The following is an 18,056-nucleotide window of genomic DNA, read 5'->3' as shown; positions in this document are numbered from 1 at the left end:
GACCATTACTGGGCACAGGGTTTCCAGTTCGTTAAAGCGGGCAGTGTAAGTGATAATGTTAGAGCCCTTCATGGAGTATTCCCACAACTCTTGTTCTAGTTTCTGCATCTCGCTCGTTGGAAAGTATTTCTCGAGCATCATTGCTTTCAATTCCTCCCAACTCATGGAGTTGGCAACAACTAGAGTCAAGGGTTTAACATGGTTGTTCCACCACAACAAGGCCGAGTCCGCAAACATACATGCGGCATATTTGACCTTGAAAGCGTCTTGGCCGATGCAGAATTCGAATATGGACTCAGTTTTCTCGAACCATCTTATCAAAGTAATGACCCCGCCGTCACCATTGGATGTCCAGGGCTTGCAGTCATGAATTCTTTATATAAGCACTTCCGATGGTGCCCTTGGTTTTCTCCCTAAATGGAATTGTCCGTCCCGTTTCTGCCAACGTTGTTGTTACTACTGATTTAGGCCACAACAGTTGTTATGGTAACCAGGAACATAGCAGAATCCATTTGTGGAGATGGTGGTGGTGGTGGTGGGATTGTTGGTGTGGTGTTCTTGCGCCTGTTTGACTTCCTTAGTGACATACTTATGCAATAAATTGTAAAGGTTGAATGACAATAAGTTTTGAGAAAAGTTATGAATCATGCATCATCGTAATGAAATGCCTTTTTTGTATATGTATCAAGTCCAGTTGTTATTAAAATTTTCAAGCAATTCGCAAATGAAATTTACTATAACGAGTAAACAATTTCATAGCAAATAGCAACATCCATTGAAATAAAATGCATAACCATTTCATTGATGATAGGTTACTAGTACATAGTGTTGTGAAAATTGACCATTATAAAGGTCTACATGATAGAGTAGCACCAACGCTTACTCGAAAATAAAACCAAGATACAAGTAGTATAAGCCCTACTCACGACGGGTAGTCTCCTATGGGCCATGGGATAAGGTCAAGGTGCCATGTATCTCTGTTATCCGACGCTCAGTTGCAATCACCCTCTCCTCAAGAACCGAGTGCCTCTCTTGGTGCTCTCTCACTTCCGCTCGACTAGTGGTATGGTCCTCATAGAGACTATCAATGAGGTGACATGTATGAGGGTATTCCCTCTCCATAAATCGGGTCTGTGTGTCAGTGCCCTCAGCAGCAGCCCCTAGCTCCATGATCTAATTCGCCGACGCCCTAGTCTGATCCCCGAGGTGCGAGATTTGTTGTACCATAATATTGAGGGCCTTCTATGTAGGTCCTCCATGGCAAAGGTTATAGAAACCTCGATGCATCATGTAGGGTGAGCGCTGGTGTTGCTGCCTACTCCACCTTTCCAGGTCATCAGCCCAACGGGGCATGGGTCCTTGGTAGCCCACCTAATTTGCGGGGACCGGGCGATGTAGGGTGGATTAATGACTTTGGAATTTTCATCCATGTCCTATTCTTCCTCTTGCTCTGGATCCTCTTCAGGTTCTTCTTCCATTACTTCCTTGGGATCCTCCCCCTGCGATCCTCTTCAATCCACCCACCATTTCCTTGGTTAGGAAAATAGGGGTCTTCAGGCATGTGAAATCTTGCCATGAAGTTTGTTCGAGAATAGATATATGAGAAAGATATAAAAGGCGTAAGTGTATGATTTTGTAGTATCCTAAAATACTTCTATAGTATTTTAACTTTATGTTTGGTTCAAGAGTTTCTTGGTATATCGGGTTGGTAAGGTTTAGATTCATTGCCCACCGCGACCATTCCTAAACACATGTTGGTCATATCTCTTATAAATATAGTTGATCATGCTGTATTCATCCCAGATATGATCACATAACCATTTAGGCTTAATTGTAATGTCCAACTTGTCTAAATACTTTTATATGTTTCTTTTTACGACACTGCCCTAGTATGTATGCATGTGTATAATCTTACAAAAATACTTATATTTTAAAAGTATACTTTTAGTCTGAGTGTTTTAGCCCCATTTATAGTTTTATATCTTACATGGTTTGATATAATTAGTTCACTATAAACGATACTATGATACCAATTTGTTACACCCCCAAACCAGAACGGCGGAAACGTCTGGGGGCATATAACTTCTTGTACGGTATCATAACAATTAAATAATAGAGACCAAAACATTGTTTAGATGATATCAAATGCATATGACAAAAATAAATAACATGATGCGACGACGTCCCATCCACCAAAAACTCGTGTGGTTACCTGTTTACTGGTTACCTGAGAATACAAGTGATTTTGAAAATTCTCAACAATTAAGTTTATGAGTTCATAAGTGTTTTGTATGAGAAGGATTTGTAACGGTTTCGAGTAAAATCATAGTCTATGCTTCCAGAAAATCCAATATTCGCTTTATGAATGAGCTGTAAATTTTAAATACCAAGACTAAAATTGTAAGTAATATTGTACTGAAAATTGGTATTATGAAGTTTTATCTTTATATAAGACTACTTAAATTTATGTTAAACCGTAAATAAAATGTGTTTTTGATACCCTATGTGAGTTATTATCAACATACTAAAGCAACTACTGGCCTGAACGACATGCTTCGGGCGTCGGAATTGTTATGTCATTTATCACCCCAAACCTACCGGTCTAACTGTAGCTAACAACTTAGGTGTGTAGTTTTCAATCCCATTTATATCTATACAGAAGTGTCAAGATCTCCCTACAAAATACTATGGTTATCATTCAGGATTTGGTGTGTCCTCTGGTAGGTACGGTGAAGCTAAATGTCTCACAAGCAGTATCAACCGATTTACGTGAAATGAAAACTCCTTTCTCTTGCAAATTAAATAATTATACCTTTAAATAATTATTTTTTTCTTCTGAAATGATAGTGTAGTTTTGTGATTCCCAAACTATACCAATTATAGTTTATCTTGTTTGTTTGTCGAGAACATTTATATAATCATTTATATAAATACATAGTAATCGTCTTGCCTAGTTTCAAAAAGTAAGGTCAAACATCATATTTTTGGGTTGTAACCCACAAAATAATGTAATAACTAGAATGTTCTCCTTCTTGTTAGAAAAGCTAGACTTTTGGTAAAAAGATTCCAAAAACCTTGTTTTTTCGCAAATCATAATTTTATTTTTTTATGATTTTATGACATGGATTATATTTGGTTTTTGTTAGTTTTGCATTTGAAAACCAATATTTCACCAATATTTGTATAAAAACTAGTAACAACCATAACTCATGCAAATAATATCCTATTTTTAACATAAAGATGAAACATTGCAAGTATTTGTGTGGTAAACCAAGATTTACTTGTATCCCCCCCCCCCTAAAACATGAAAAACTCGAATGTGTGTGGGTATGAACTCATCTTGAGTGGGTTTGTGGGTTGTTTAAAGAGATGGTGTGAAGATATTCAAGCCTAGACACTTGAATGTGGGTGATAAACTCTTTGAAGATGATATAATCCTAAGAGTTTTAACACATAATAATGTATGTAAATAAAATGAAACTAACGTGATAGTGCATAAATACACTAGATTTTGAAGAAATATTTACTAAAATCTAAGATCAATCATGGAGAATTAAACCCTTTGAAGCTTAGAATTGACTCTTTAGAGAAAAGTGAAGTTAACAGAAAGTAGACTGAAAAAATGGTGAGATTTGTGGAGATGAATTCCGCCTTAAGATAATGAAGTAATATGATGTGATGTTTACCTAGTTAACTGCTGGTTAAAAGCATGGACGTTTGTTGGGTATTAATTAACATGGGCAAAGATGGAACTTCAAATCACTAAGTCAACCCCCTTATCTACTTATTCCCATCTAAATCGCCTTAGGAGAGGATCAGATTGGTGATTTCGGTGAAGGAATGACCGAATCACCTCTTACACCTTGTGGTTTCGGTCCTAATGCATCCACAATTGGTGTTTTCGGTCCTAGTGGTTTTGATATTTGTGTGCTTTCAGACTAGAGGTTTTCAATATATATCATATTCAATCAAAAAAATGAAGCCCTTTTGGCTTTCTAAATTTTATTGCAACAAATTACGTTGTAAATTCACTTGTACACGGTCACATTTTAGACCTTGCTTGTTCTAAAATTTTTCCAGTTGTCACAATAAGTGGAATGGAATTAGCAATGGTTCAGTGTGGGTGGTATGTTAGGGAGTTAGACCAATTCAAAGCATCAATTTCAGGTTGAGTAGATGTTGGTTTTCTGCATGGGATTCTTTTAGGCTGGGAAAGGATTTGTTATGTTGCGTGGTGAGAGAACCCTACTAGGATTGGGCTCGGTTGCCTTTGGGAAGGGTGTTGTATCTCAGGGTTGTGTTTGTGTTGCACAATCCGTTTGGTTCGATGGGATGGTAAGGAATGATTTCGACGACAAAATCAAATTTAAGTGGGGGAGAGTTGTAACGCCCTGTCCCGAATCATTTCCCATTTGTGGGTAACATAATTTAGATGATTCGAGTGTTCGGTTTGTGTTTTGGAGCCAAGGGGCATTTTTTTAAATTGACAGCTTGGGCCTATATGGAAAATGGATTTTTGTTTGGGAAATCTTAAAGCAAGTATGAGTTGGTAGAAGTGTAGTGCGTCTCGTAACCTCTTCGTGGATAAAAGGATCGTTGGAATCAGGCTTATAACGAAGGAGTTATGGTCTTCGGAAGATTGAAAGGTTTAACGCAACACCCTAGTTTGCGGGTGATGTGTGTAAAAATAATATCTATCTAGTTTTAAATTTATAACCTAACGAACTTAACTAGCTAGAATGCCCTTATGCAGTGTACCTAGATGAATTATAGAATAGTTTAGGTAAGTCGGGTGTCGATCACAAGGAATGGTATTTAATTAATAAAATAACTATGAAAAGTTAAACTAAGAAAAACAACTAAAATGGGGGTTGTTATTTGATTTTACATGTCCTGAAAAACTAAAATTAATCTTAAAGGTAATTGGACTCAGAATAAAGTAAAAAACTAGAAAGATTATTTTAAATCAAGAATAAAGGATAATTCAATTTAGCTTTGAATCCCTCACGTTTCCTATGGTTGATTTCAACAGAATGGTTTAACTCCGTTAGTTACCAAATAATAGTTACTAGTCATCATGGTCAGACTAACTAATATAAGTCAATTTAACAACTTTAACCCCAATGATCATGCAAGTTAGTGACACTAAATTAATTTTAAAGGTAATTGGACTCTGAATGATATAATCTACAGACTACTATTCTTTATTCAAGTCTAGTAATTGAGTAAAAATCATGATCATATAAATTTCTCTAACACAGTTAAGCAACTAACTTATCATCTATACTAGGATATGGTCAATCTCTAGCTCTAGCAATTTAATGGTCATAAACAACTAGGTAAACCAATTGCATGCAATTACCTGCAGGTTAACTACACAAAACTTGATACCACGCAATAATGATAGAAACTTTAACAAGCAAGGTTTAGATTTATCAAACAATATTAAAAGCAAAAGCCAACATCATCAATACATAAAACAAGAGATCAACACATAGTGGTCACGAGTTTATATAATTTAACCAAAAGAAAGGGTTGTAGCCCATAATCACAACTGATGAACACATACACAAAAGGTAAAATAAGCTAAACATCATTAGACTAAGCAAACAAAATGTGTAGATGCGAATCCTTGCTCCAATTGACTTCCTAGCTTCAAAATTGACCCCAAAGGGTTCTTAGAAGGCTTTTTGTCACAATACTTCTCTAGAAAATCACCTCCAAGTCCCCCCAATTCTTCCTAATGTTCGGATGTATATGTTTGCCTAAAATCTGGCCACCACGACGTGGTAAGGCACCACACTGTGGTGTTCGTGTATATCCCGTATTCTCAAAGTTTGCGCCGAGAATCGCAAATATTCTATTCCTCACGTCGTGGTGGGATCCCCACGTTGTGGTTATCAAGAATCACCATTTTCTCAGAACATGAAAGTTGTGTGAAACTATGTCTAGTTTTCAGATCATTTTTAATCACGTCAATCGGAGTTAGGTGTCATGCGATATGGTCAAAATATTGACAAGTGCTCAAGATGTCAAAGAACATCCTTCTTGTTTCTTCTTCTTGCATAAGCTCGCATTTCCCTTCTTCCAGCTCCTCGAGCATGTCTTTTACACTGCATAACGGATATTAAGCACAATAAGTACCATTTGTTCTATAATAAGAATAAATATAGCTAAAAATATTATGATATGATGTAAAATATATATATGTATATATGTACATACGAAAATACACCACACTTAACCTTTGCTTGTTCCAAAGCAAACTGATTTTTAACTTACCAATATCGCATAAAACAATCCATTTAAATCCAGTCCTATGATTGTGAACAACCCATTGTTGAATTTGATAGAGTACCATATTATATATATATATATATATATATATATATATATATATATATATATATATATATATGCTTATGGTTTTGTTAAAATTGAAGAATGTATGAGTGCTGATGAATTAGTAGATATTGTAAATGATACTTTGAATTCGAAATCTAACTCTCAATCTAATTTTTCTAATATTGAAGATGATTCTGATGATATTAGTGAAATTAAGGAGGAGGAAGTTACTGATTGTTCTCAGTTTTCTATCATTAATGTCACACCAAAGGTTAAAGGCAAAGAAAAATGTAATGTTTCTAAAGTTAAAGTTGACACTACTCAACCCTCAACTTTGAAAGTTCATGATCTTGACCATGTGATTGTTGAAGATAGTCAAATGGATAGTGATCATGATGATGATGTGTCGAAAGAAACCACAAAACATGATGATGTTCCAAAGGAAACTCCTAGAGTTGTCGTTGATCAAGTCATTGATGGGCTAGGAATGATGAAAAATATTTCGTAATAATATTGAATGGGTTAGGAGTGATCGATGCAAATTCAGTTCCAGTACTAATTTCGATGGAATGATAAGAAGAGGAGAGATGTTGAATCAGCGATTACTGTTCATGATTCAGCGGTTACTGTTCACAGTCAACGCTTCGACATGCTTCGCTTTCGACATCATGCACATTGGTTTTAAAATTTATTTGCTACTTTTGATAATTTCCTAATCGCAACTTACGTATATTTCTTGTTATGTTTGTTATTTTTCTTTACAAATCAAAAACAACAAAAAGATTTTTCATTTTTGTCTTTCTTTTTCAAAATTCAAAAATACTAAAAACATTTTCTTATTTTTTATAATTGTTCTTTCAAAAATCAAAAATCCAAAAATATTTTTGTTCGATTAGTTTTGTTTTATGTATCTTGTAGCGAAGATTTTTCATGCCTAATGCTTGCTGCTTTAGGGAAAGTTATACTTTCGAAATGTTGTACTAGTTAAGATGTCCCTAGAAGCATGTTGCAGCATGTCGACCAAAACCTCCATAATGCAATGTGTTTCGAAGCCTTAATGGTTTTCTCATCTTGAGGATTCCTTCCCAATAAGACTGTATTCACATTCATTCCAGAGCTACATTACTCTTCTCATCGGAGTTAAGAGTTAACTAGTTGGTCCATATATAGAAGAGGTACATTCGATTCTTAAACCAATCTTTTTCATCTCAAAGTTCTTTCAGGATCACACACAAAGACACATACCCAAGACATCTTTGGTATAAACCAACCAGGTTATAGGTATGAAAACATTATGTGTTAATGATCTGGATTCATGAAACCGTAATGAAAGTTAATCCCAATATTTCGAAACCTATAAGGAATTGGCGGGGAACTTTGTTCCAGAATTTAACAAAACATTTGTTTTAGTACCAATTTTTCGATACTCCAAATCATATTCTTTTTCTTTGTGTGGTCTTGCGAAAATGTTCGACACCAACGACGTTTTTACCCAAGAAGATCCACGAATAACTTTTATTTTTGGAATATGATTTTAGTGTTAGTATCTTTCTATTTCCTTGTTACTTGATAAATTTTTCTAAAGCATACTTTTCACAGACTACACTGGTCAAATAGGTAATTTCGCTTACAACTTTTCACACTTATGAATTTTCAACCACCAATGAAGCCTTATAAAAAGATGCCCTTCGATACTTTTTAACAAGTATTCGATTGTACTTCATGGGAAACCACACAAGCTGTTGACTATCTCTCTTGATAATTAGCGAAGTGATCTTTTCCAGGGATCTAACTGCCTTTATGTCGAAATTTTATTTTCAACATCACAGAATGAAATTTTTTTATTTTACTTCTTATCTGTTTATTTCGCACACATTGCACTCACGAAATCCTTGGGGTTCTGAGTAATACCAACTCAGGCTGAAGATTTCGGAAGTCTAGCACATGACTTCGCTTTTTAACCGAAAAGTGAAAGAGTCCAACCTCCATGCTGAAGGTTTTTCGTCCTTATCCACTATGTACTCCACGCTGAAGGCTTTTGGTTACTCTGCGATTTTCTAGGCAAAACTACTCATCATTTTTCCTGACATGACGTGCTTTACGACTACTGGTATGATTTTCAAGGAAAACGTGGCAAGCTATTAATGACAACTGTTTGGAACTCCAATTGCGCATAAATATAAAAAGGGAATTGGGGATTTCATTCCACTTTTACGCTCACAATACGATACTCATACGATTTATGATCTTTCTCTCTTTGTTCCTCAAGTTATTTCACAAACCCTAACAATGGATGATCATCAATGGCAAACCATTGAAGATGTTTCTTCTGAACCACTTATGAAGATCCAAACCACAAATTCTCATTGTTGCCCTTAAGAGTTTTGTACTGTCGACTGCCATGTTTAATTTTTTTGTTGTTCCTCTTTCATGGTTATCTCTTGCTGGTTCTACATCAACATACAACAAAACAATGCAGATTGTCACGTTTCAATTGGTAAATGATAAGAAATTCAGACTGTCGAAGAAACTCTTTGCCTAGATTTTTAACATACCCAATTCTGAACCTTTTTACAAGGTTACAAATGAGTACGTGATTTAAATGTTCAAAGAGATGGGTTATCAACGTATTCTCACCAAGATTAACGAGTTCAAGAAATCAGGGTTTCCATGTATCTAGAACTTCCTATTTGGAATCTATCTTCTATGTTTGATAGGTCGTAGTATGGGGTTGGATAAAGAAAGTTTGGAGGTTTATGAGATGGTGTTTGGGATCTATTTTGATTTACAAGTGGATTATGCTACTCAACTATGGGATGAATTTTTAAAGAGTTTTGGGATTATAAATGCCAAGGATCGGATTTCTTGTGCTAGGTACTAGAGTCTAATAATTCAATTTGTTTATGTGAAGGAAGGTATTCAAGTGCCTGATAATGAAGAAACTAATATGTTTTCTTTGTATCATTTTCCCAAAATAGGTGAAGATAATGTAGATATCTTTACAACTGTTGCTAGAATTCCAGATTCGATGTTGAAAAAGGTTTATCCGTCGAATCATGTTCTGGTGACTTATTTGCAACAGATCAATACGTTTGTTGAGACTGGGGTTTTGTTACCGAAGACAATAGAAGGTACTTCAAAGAAGTGAAGAGGATCTAAGAAGGATGTTTAGCCTAGTCCTTTGAAACTTAGTCCAGTTGCAAAAGTGGCTAAGTCTCTAAAGAAAGTTGTTGTAGGAAAACAATCTTCGAAGAAAATTTCAAACCCTGTAGTTAAACAACCTGTAATTCCTTCAAAGGATGTGGTACCTTCGAAATCAGGAGTATTAAACAAACTAAAGAAAATGGCTCACAAACCTCGGCATTCTCCAGTTAGATCAGCAACTTTTTCGTGATCATTAGTTCGAAAGCCTCAAATTGATCGAAAGGGTGTTGTAATTCGCGAAATACCCACACCTGTTTCTCTATAATCGAAGAAAAGGGGTGCTGAGGATATGGCTAAGATGATCTCCAAGAAACAAAAGAAGCAGAGGAGGTTAATCATTCAAAATGATTAATCAATGGATTAGGAAATTGTTCCTGAATCTCCTTTGGGAGATGATATTTTGGGTAATCCATCACCAACGAGCAATTCTCCAGTCAAGTCGAACTTCGAGGACATTGGAAATTTTGGTGGCTCTTTGAAAGCATCTAATGTGGACATAACCACTAATCAAGGTGATCCTGCGAAGAAATCCACTCTTGAGAAGACAATAATCATACTACCTGAAGTTTCGCAAACCAAGTCAGTTACTGAGGAGGATCGAACTTCTGGCATACCTATGAACATATCTCATATGGACACAAATGTCAGCATGGGTGATAGAGTATTTTATCATCAACTCTAGAAACTTCTACCATTGATGCTGCCACTTCTCTACCACCATTTCATTCCACTATATCTACTGCGACTCATTCTCCTACATTCGATAACATAATGAAACAACCAATTACATCTTTGTTTCCATCAAAATCCACCAAAGAACCCAAAAGAGCTAATGATGATGAAACAGATGATGGAGGGTTCGTAGGTTCATTTACTGACAAAGAATTTGATCCTGAAGAAGAGAATATTCCCGATCATATGCTGATGTCTGGGAAACAGTTCAGGATTCTAAACCGAAAACTCAATTCTTTTCTCCAAATTCAAGCTGACGCAGGGGGTAAACATTTGGTGCCTGGTATCGAATTTGATGTCATGATAAGAGATGATGAGCTTCGTCTTCAAAGTAAACTTCATCATGTCGACAAGAACAACTAGTTAAGGCTCAAGGCTCAATCTGCGACCTTTAATGTTGAATTGAAAGAATCAAAAGTTGTTGTGAGGGAATGCCATGTTCTTTTCGTTCAAGATGTAAAGATTGTTCGCGAAGATTTCAATCACAAAATTGAAGAGTTATGCTCACACATGGAATAGGAGATAAAGGATTTGACACACAATTTTTCTTCTATTCTCACGAAGGTAGATATTATTGCTGGTGCAGTAACAGAACTTGAAGTGTTATAATTCTATGCTCCTCAAGATAGATGCAAAAGCTGATGTTAATTCAAATAGTTTTGGGAAAATTGATTCGCTTTTGGTTGACTTTACAGCAATGGTTACGAAGTCTGGTTATTCATCTTTGTTCACTCCTAAGTTTGTAACTCATAAGTTTCATTCGCTTGAGTCGACAATTCAATCTGAAGTGGCTCCACTTTCGAAACTCCTCAACTTACTACCAACTGATGCCCTACTAGTTGCCACAAGGGTGCAAGTGTGAGAAAGAAAAAATATTGGTGTAAGTAAAGGCGAAGGAGCATCTGGCAAGACAAATGGATATGCGAAAGTGGTGGGTAAAGTCTTAACTACTCAAATTCCAACACCTTTGCCAAATAAGACTGATCCAATTATTTGAACAACAACAACAAGACATTTGGTGAAGGGATTGTTATTAGTGGTTCCAGCTCTTCTTCGAAACCTAAGCTTACTGAAACTGATAAAGTTAAACGGAAGGGTGTTAGTGTTGAACTGACGAAGGAAGAAAGAAAAATAGTTGTTGAAGCTGAAATAGAAAAACAACGATTTATTCAAAGCATTCTTAGGCTTCATGAAAATGAACCTCCAACTTTGAACAAAGGTGATCCAAGGAAATTACATAGCTATGAGAACATTTAAGCTATGGTAGTATATGGTGAACTACATGACTTTGAGAAGAAACCGAAGAAGAGTAATGTAACTGAGAATTCAGACATGAATCAATTGGACTTTCCCAACAACAAGATGATGTTGATTACTTCTCAATATCAGATTGTTGACAAGTTCGAAGATAAGGAAGAGTACAAGAAACTAAAGATTCGATTTCATGTTGTATTGGGGAAAGAAGAAGAAGAAGTTTGGTCACTTATCAAGATAGTTTGAGTTTTGAGTATTTCCAAAGATGTTTTATTTGAGGATGTACTTCAAAAAATTTTATATCATGTGGTCAGAGCAAACAATACTACCTTCAACTTGGTGTATAAGGACTATATACATAGCTAAGATCGGGTAGAAAGTAGGTTGGGTGAATCTGCTCTAAGTCCACAAGCAAACAAGGAACAGGAAATGGAGCGGAAAGCACACATCCTACTACCTGTCGGATCCAATTAATATAAATTCTTGATGTATAAACTAAGAAGTCATAAATTTAGCATTATAGGCCCTTTTCTAATGAATGTATTGTTGGATTAGTGTCTAAGTCCATAATTATTTTGGTATGTACTTGACTCGATGGTGCATGGTCCTTTTGGGTTGCCTTCACCAAAGCAAATTGATAGGATGAATTATGGAGAGAAAGGATTAAATATGATTTATTAATATATTATAAGAATAATATATTAAAGGAGAAATTATATATTGTTTAATTAATATTAGTCAATAATTAATTAGTAATTAGTTTTGTGACTAAAAGAGATTAACTAAACTTAAGGGACTGGAATTGTAATTATAAGATATTAATGAAATTTGGGCTATGGATTGTCTTATATTAAGGAGTGGACGAATTATATGAGGAAACCCATAACAAATTGTCCAAGGCCTTAAGGAATGAAGTCCATGGGTTGCTTAGGGCTTAAGAATCCAAATTAGGGTTTCCTTGTTAGATAACCCTAATAGCCTAACTATATATATATATATATATATATATATATATATATATATATATATATATATATATCCCTTATGACCCAAAAACGTGGCTAAGCATCCTTCTAGGGTTTCACACGTTTTATGGAAGCCTCCTTCCTCTCTCATCTTCATCCTCTTGCTCTTGGTGTTTGTGAACCATTAGAGGAGTGACATTTGTAACTCTAAGCTTTCTAAAGTCAATACAAGGAGGAACTGGGATTTTTATTGCTACATAACGATCAAGGTAATATCTTAAACCTATTCTCATGTTAATATGATTACTTGAATGCTAGAATTAGGGTTTATAGTCTTGGATAACTTGCATGTACAATAGAAAAACCTAGATCCAAGCATTAGGGTTTGTATGAGCACATAGGATGTTCTTATGACCAAAAAAACCATCATGTACTAGACTTGACTGTTCTGTTGGTCAATTGTAAGATTCCATAGTTTATAGCTATCTTAAGTCGAAAATAGTTTGCATTAACTTTCAAGTGGAACTGTCACAATCTAAAAGTAATGGGAAAAATGTAAGTACACAGTTGTCTTTTATATTGACAAACTTAAGTACTGACTACCTTAAAACAAGATTGTTTTATTAAGGTCATAATATGATGTGGTTGTAACCATACTATACGCTCTCCCTACAAGATATTCTGATTACAAAACGCGACTTCAACAAACAAATTGTTGAGCCGTGAAGTAGTCTCACATTAAAGTTATCTTGTTCTTGTATACCACATTTATTATCACCTTTTTTATAAAACAATGAGTTAATGATCATTGGTATAATTCTGTTAATCATGATTTGTTCTTTTGTTATAGTATGTAGTATGTTCTTTCTGTTATCATGCATTGTATCTTCCTCCCTGCATCTCTTTGTAGTATGTTCTCTATGTTATCGTGTATTGTATCTACCTCCCTATTTCTCTTTATAGTATGTTCTCTACGTTCTAGTGTGAACTGAACCCCTAAACTATACCTATTATAGTTTACTAGTATGATTACTTGAACTGATACTCACTTGAAGAAAAGACTCAGTTTATCTACTAAGTTATGATTGTACTTTTAAAAACAGAGTTTTGTAAACTATAAAGTAACATAACTTTAAAATAGTTTTTGAACTGTTTTGATCAGTTATAAATACATAAGCAATCCTTTAAAGGATGTTTATAACAAAACATTTACACAATTATCATTATGTCCAACTTGTATCCCCCCCCCCCCCTTAAAAGCATTTAAAACCGTTTAAAAGATTGATTATAGGGGTATGAACTCACCTTATGTGGGTGATTCAATCGAATATGCACGTAAGGATGAGAAGTTCTAGGAATGAAGTCTCGAGATACTAACGAGTCCGACCTAATGACATATAATGGCATATATTGGCACAAATTTAGTGTTTAGAAGCAACTATATGCAAGGAAACACCCTTAGGGACTAGGAAACACTTGTACCAAGTGTTATAATCACATGTGATTCATCTAATGGGTGTGTACGGCCACAAAGAGGAGTGTACGGCCATTGGTGTACGGCCGTACACTCATGGTAAAATGTGCACAAGAGAGTGTTTGAATGATAGGGAAACTTGTGGGACTATTGGTCAACAAGAATAAGAATTAGATTCTCACTTTGGAGGCCCTTTTGGGGTGTTTTGAGGGGTGTATGGCCACACATGGGTGTACGGCCGTACACTCCTTTGGTTCCAGTTAAATGTCGATTCTAGGATGTTTAACATGAGTATATAACATATACTAAGCATAGGGAAAGGATACTTACACATTGGAGGTTGAAAAAGGTGTTCACAACCACCAAGAACAAGTGTCTGTTCTTGGTGTTCTTGGTGAAAGATGAAGATCTTGAAGATCTACCCAAAACGATAATTTTCATGGATGAAATCAATGGGTGATACATGATTAAGAAGGATAAAAACTCAAAGATGGAAGAAACACTTATGTTTTTGAAGATCTAGGATGAAGAACTTGATGATACTTGAGAGAGAATCAATTTTCTGGACTTGAAAATGTGAGAAATGACTAGAAATGGAGGAATGCTCTACATATGGGCAAGGTTGTACGGTCATGATGGGTGTATGGCCGTATAATCCCTTGGATGGAGTGTTCAGATCGATTTCAACGTGAAGAACTTTAGCTGACACATCCCTAACCCAATAGCTTGATTGTACTGAGTTTAGAACCCTTAAACAGACTCTAAGCAATGCCAAAAGATAGCAGAAACGGGTCTGACACTCAGTTGAACTGAATGGCTGGACTTGCAAGGCAAAAAAATTCGAGTTGTCACAATACAGTCAAGGAGGGCATATCAGAGATTTTGGATGAGAGGCTGGGAGACTTCCGTATTGAGATGGTGGCCATCATGGGGGTGCACACATGACTTTCCGATAGTTCAGAGCTTGTAGGGCTCTGGATTATCATGGGTCTAAGGACCCCATTACTAGTAGCAGATGGTTGGCAGATGTTGCCAATGCTTTTCGCACTAGCCGGTGTCCCGAGGAGGCAAGGTCCGACTCATCTCATGTCTCCTGAAGGACAGAGCGCATGATTGGTGGTCTGAGACTGGGCATGCTATTGGGGATGATGTCGCGTTGGACGCGGTTACATGGGGTGAGTTCTCAGCCAGGTTCAACGCTGAGTTTGCACCAGTTATTAAGGTGCATCAGTTAGCACAGGAGTTCTAGGACCTCCAGCAAATTGCGGAGACAGTGGCGGGGATCACCGCCAAGTTCAGAGAGAGAGATCTCTTCTGGTTCTGCAGTATATGGCGGACAAGGAGTTGAAAAAGGCTCGGTACCACGACATGATAAAGAGTGATATCAGACAGTTCGTAAGTCGGTCCAGCTGCAAGACGTTGGAGGATATGTTCGCTTGGGCCAGGGAGAGGGAGATTGACTTAGAGGCAGATAGGAAGAGGAAACTAGTCGAGGTGCAGACATCCACGGGATCGGGCAAGAGGCCCAAGACAACAGATTCTAGATCAAGAGGTCATCAGGACAGTAGCCGTTGTGGGAAGTGAGGCAGGACACACGAGGGTGCATGTATGAGTTGCAGTGCTGGCGATTCTGGCTGTTTCAAGTGCGGCCAGATCGGTCATTATAACAAGGATTGTACTGATACCACCACCCAGGGATCAGACCTGATCTGCTTCCATTGCAATCAAAGGGGCCACAAGATGGCCCAATGTCCGAGTTTTCCTGCAGCACGACAGGTGATAGCACTAGCCCCTGCGAGGAGTAGGGCACTCACAGAGGAGAAACAAGCTGCTTCCGATGTTACAGGTGCGTATTTTGTTGCTTTCCTATAAATTTTTATATATGATTTTATTACTATTTTCTCGCATCCATATGAGTTGTTGTATCTTGGGAGCATACTACTTGCTTATGTTCGGATTATATGCCATCTACATATCGTGGGTCTTAGGGTAATAGTGTGGGGACGTCTCCGTATAAATTGAATTCTCGGGACGTGGTAGCTGTAGCAAGTGGGATTATAGCGCGGGAAGTGTTTCGACAGTCTTCATGGGTCTTACTGCTTTAGTGTCGATTGGTTCTGGGAACAGTAACAGTAGTAAGCGTTGGTTGCCAACAAGATTGATCACTGGATGGTACGAAGGGTTAAGGATTTTTCTAGCCGAATGTGTTGTAAGATGTTAGTTGAACCAAAGTGGGGGAGGGTTCTCCAAGGGTTCAAGACCATAAAGAAAAGTGGATTTAGGATGTATTCGCATTCTCGTCTGGATGGAAGGTCGTCTAAGTTACAGATTGGGTTGAGGGGTATGAGAGTTGGGAGTTTGGGAAACTTCCCAACGCAGGGTTTGTGTCATGTCTGATAGCTAGCTTAGGAATTAGGATGGGAATTCTAGTCAAGTTGCGATTTCGGCCAGGATGTTAAGTCAGGTGCTTGAGCAGTGTGGAAAGTGTTGCGGGATAGCCACAACATTCGTTAGCGGCTACTTAGTGGAGCGTAGGCTGGGGTTCGTATCTTTTAGTTAGCGGAGTGTGGGCGAGGCGTGAATCTTCTAGGTAACATGATAGGGATCAGTAGAGGATAGTTCGTTGAGATTTAGGATGGAGTCTCTTCCGTGTAGCCCTAGATAGGTGAGACGTATGGGAGAGACCGCTCCGAGATATAGTTGGGGTGAGACCCATGGACGAGGTCCGTGTGCTTATAACAACGCAGGTGGGACCTCCTAGAAACCTTGGGGTCAAGGTAGGGGATCGAGGGTCCCAAGATTTACATAGCCAGAGTGGCAAGGTAGATGGACCAGTATTAGACAGCCGAAGTTTTCTTCGGAAGTCGCTAGGAGCGACTAAGAGATTGAGCTTGGGTTTAGTAGTCGGTGGGAGACCGGTGACCCAGTTAATGGCAGATCAGTTGGGACCAGGTGGTCTGGGTTCATCCGGATAATAGAAGAGAGACAGCAAAATCTTTGGGCAGGAGCAGTGAAAAGATAATTCGTTCGTGGAGTAATTAGTTGACCGTGAAATTCTAAGAAACTCGCAAAGGGGTTAAATGATCTCAGAGGGAAGGATTTGATTTTGTTGCGCAACTCTCGTCTGAGTCTAACCGTTGCAGGGATGAATATTTTAATCGAAGGATTATCTAATCCATTCGTTGGGTTAGGTCTTTAGCACCGGGACATGGTAAGAGGAAGCATTCAGTGGGTAGCAGCGAAGGGACCAACATTGGGAGTGGCTGGAGACTTAGTTTCAGCGACAGATCTGTCCTTCACAGTGTTAGGAAAGGTTTTCTATTATGGGAAAGTGGGATTTGGAAGGTCAGTGAATACACAGGGTAAAGGGGTGAAACCTTTGATGTCTAACATAAGTACTCGGGGAGTACCGGATGGCCAATAGAAGCGGTCCTTCGAGGATTGGACCGAACAGACAAAGTATGCATCGTAACGTCGTCAAAGGTTGTGGGGTAGTTAGCTGTAACAGACTTCGAGGACAAAGTCTAATCTAAGTGGGGGAGAATTGTAACACCCAGAATCCAGAAGACAAAGAAAGGAAAGGAAAACCTCAAGGCAAGAAGGCAACTCGCCGAGTCTGGGGGATGACTCGACGAGTAGGAGTGGATTTTGGGTTGCGGGTTAAGTGACCTACACAATGAGTTTGAGGACTAACTCGGTGAGTTGTTCTGGGTTTGGGAAACCCTAAATCCCTATCTCGGTGCCCTATTTAAGCATCTTATTCTCTACACCTTGGCCTCATTTATAGCCTCCATTGTGCAAACCCTCATCCACAAAACCCTAGAGCATTTTGGGAGAGTGTGAGCCATCCTTGAGTGATTTGTGTGTTCTTGAATACTAGAAGAAGAGAAAGGTGCTTTAAAGTTCAAGGAGAAGGTTGTAGATCCATGAATTTCGTCCAATTCTCATCACTTTCTGGTAATCAAGCTTCTAACGTGCCTTGTAGTTTCTTAGATCTCTTTATATTCAATTTTATGGGGGTTTCGTCAAAGGAGCTTGATTTATGGGTCATGAATGTCCCAAGTTGATTATACTTTCATATA

Source organism: Lactuca sativa, chromosome 3, assembly GCF_002870075.4.
Source record: "Lactuca sativa cultivar Salinas chromosome 3, Lsat_Salinas_v11, whole genome shotgun sequence".
NCBI lineage: Eukaryota > Viridiplantae > Streptophyta > Magnoliopsida > Asterales > Asteraceae > Lactuca > Lactuca sativa.
The sequence above is the reverse complement of the archived record's forward strand: the minus strand, read 5'-3'. Positions refer to the sequence as shown.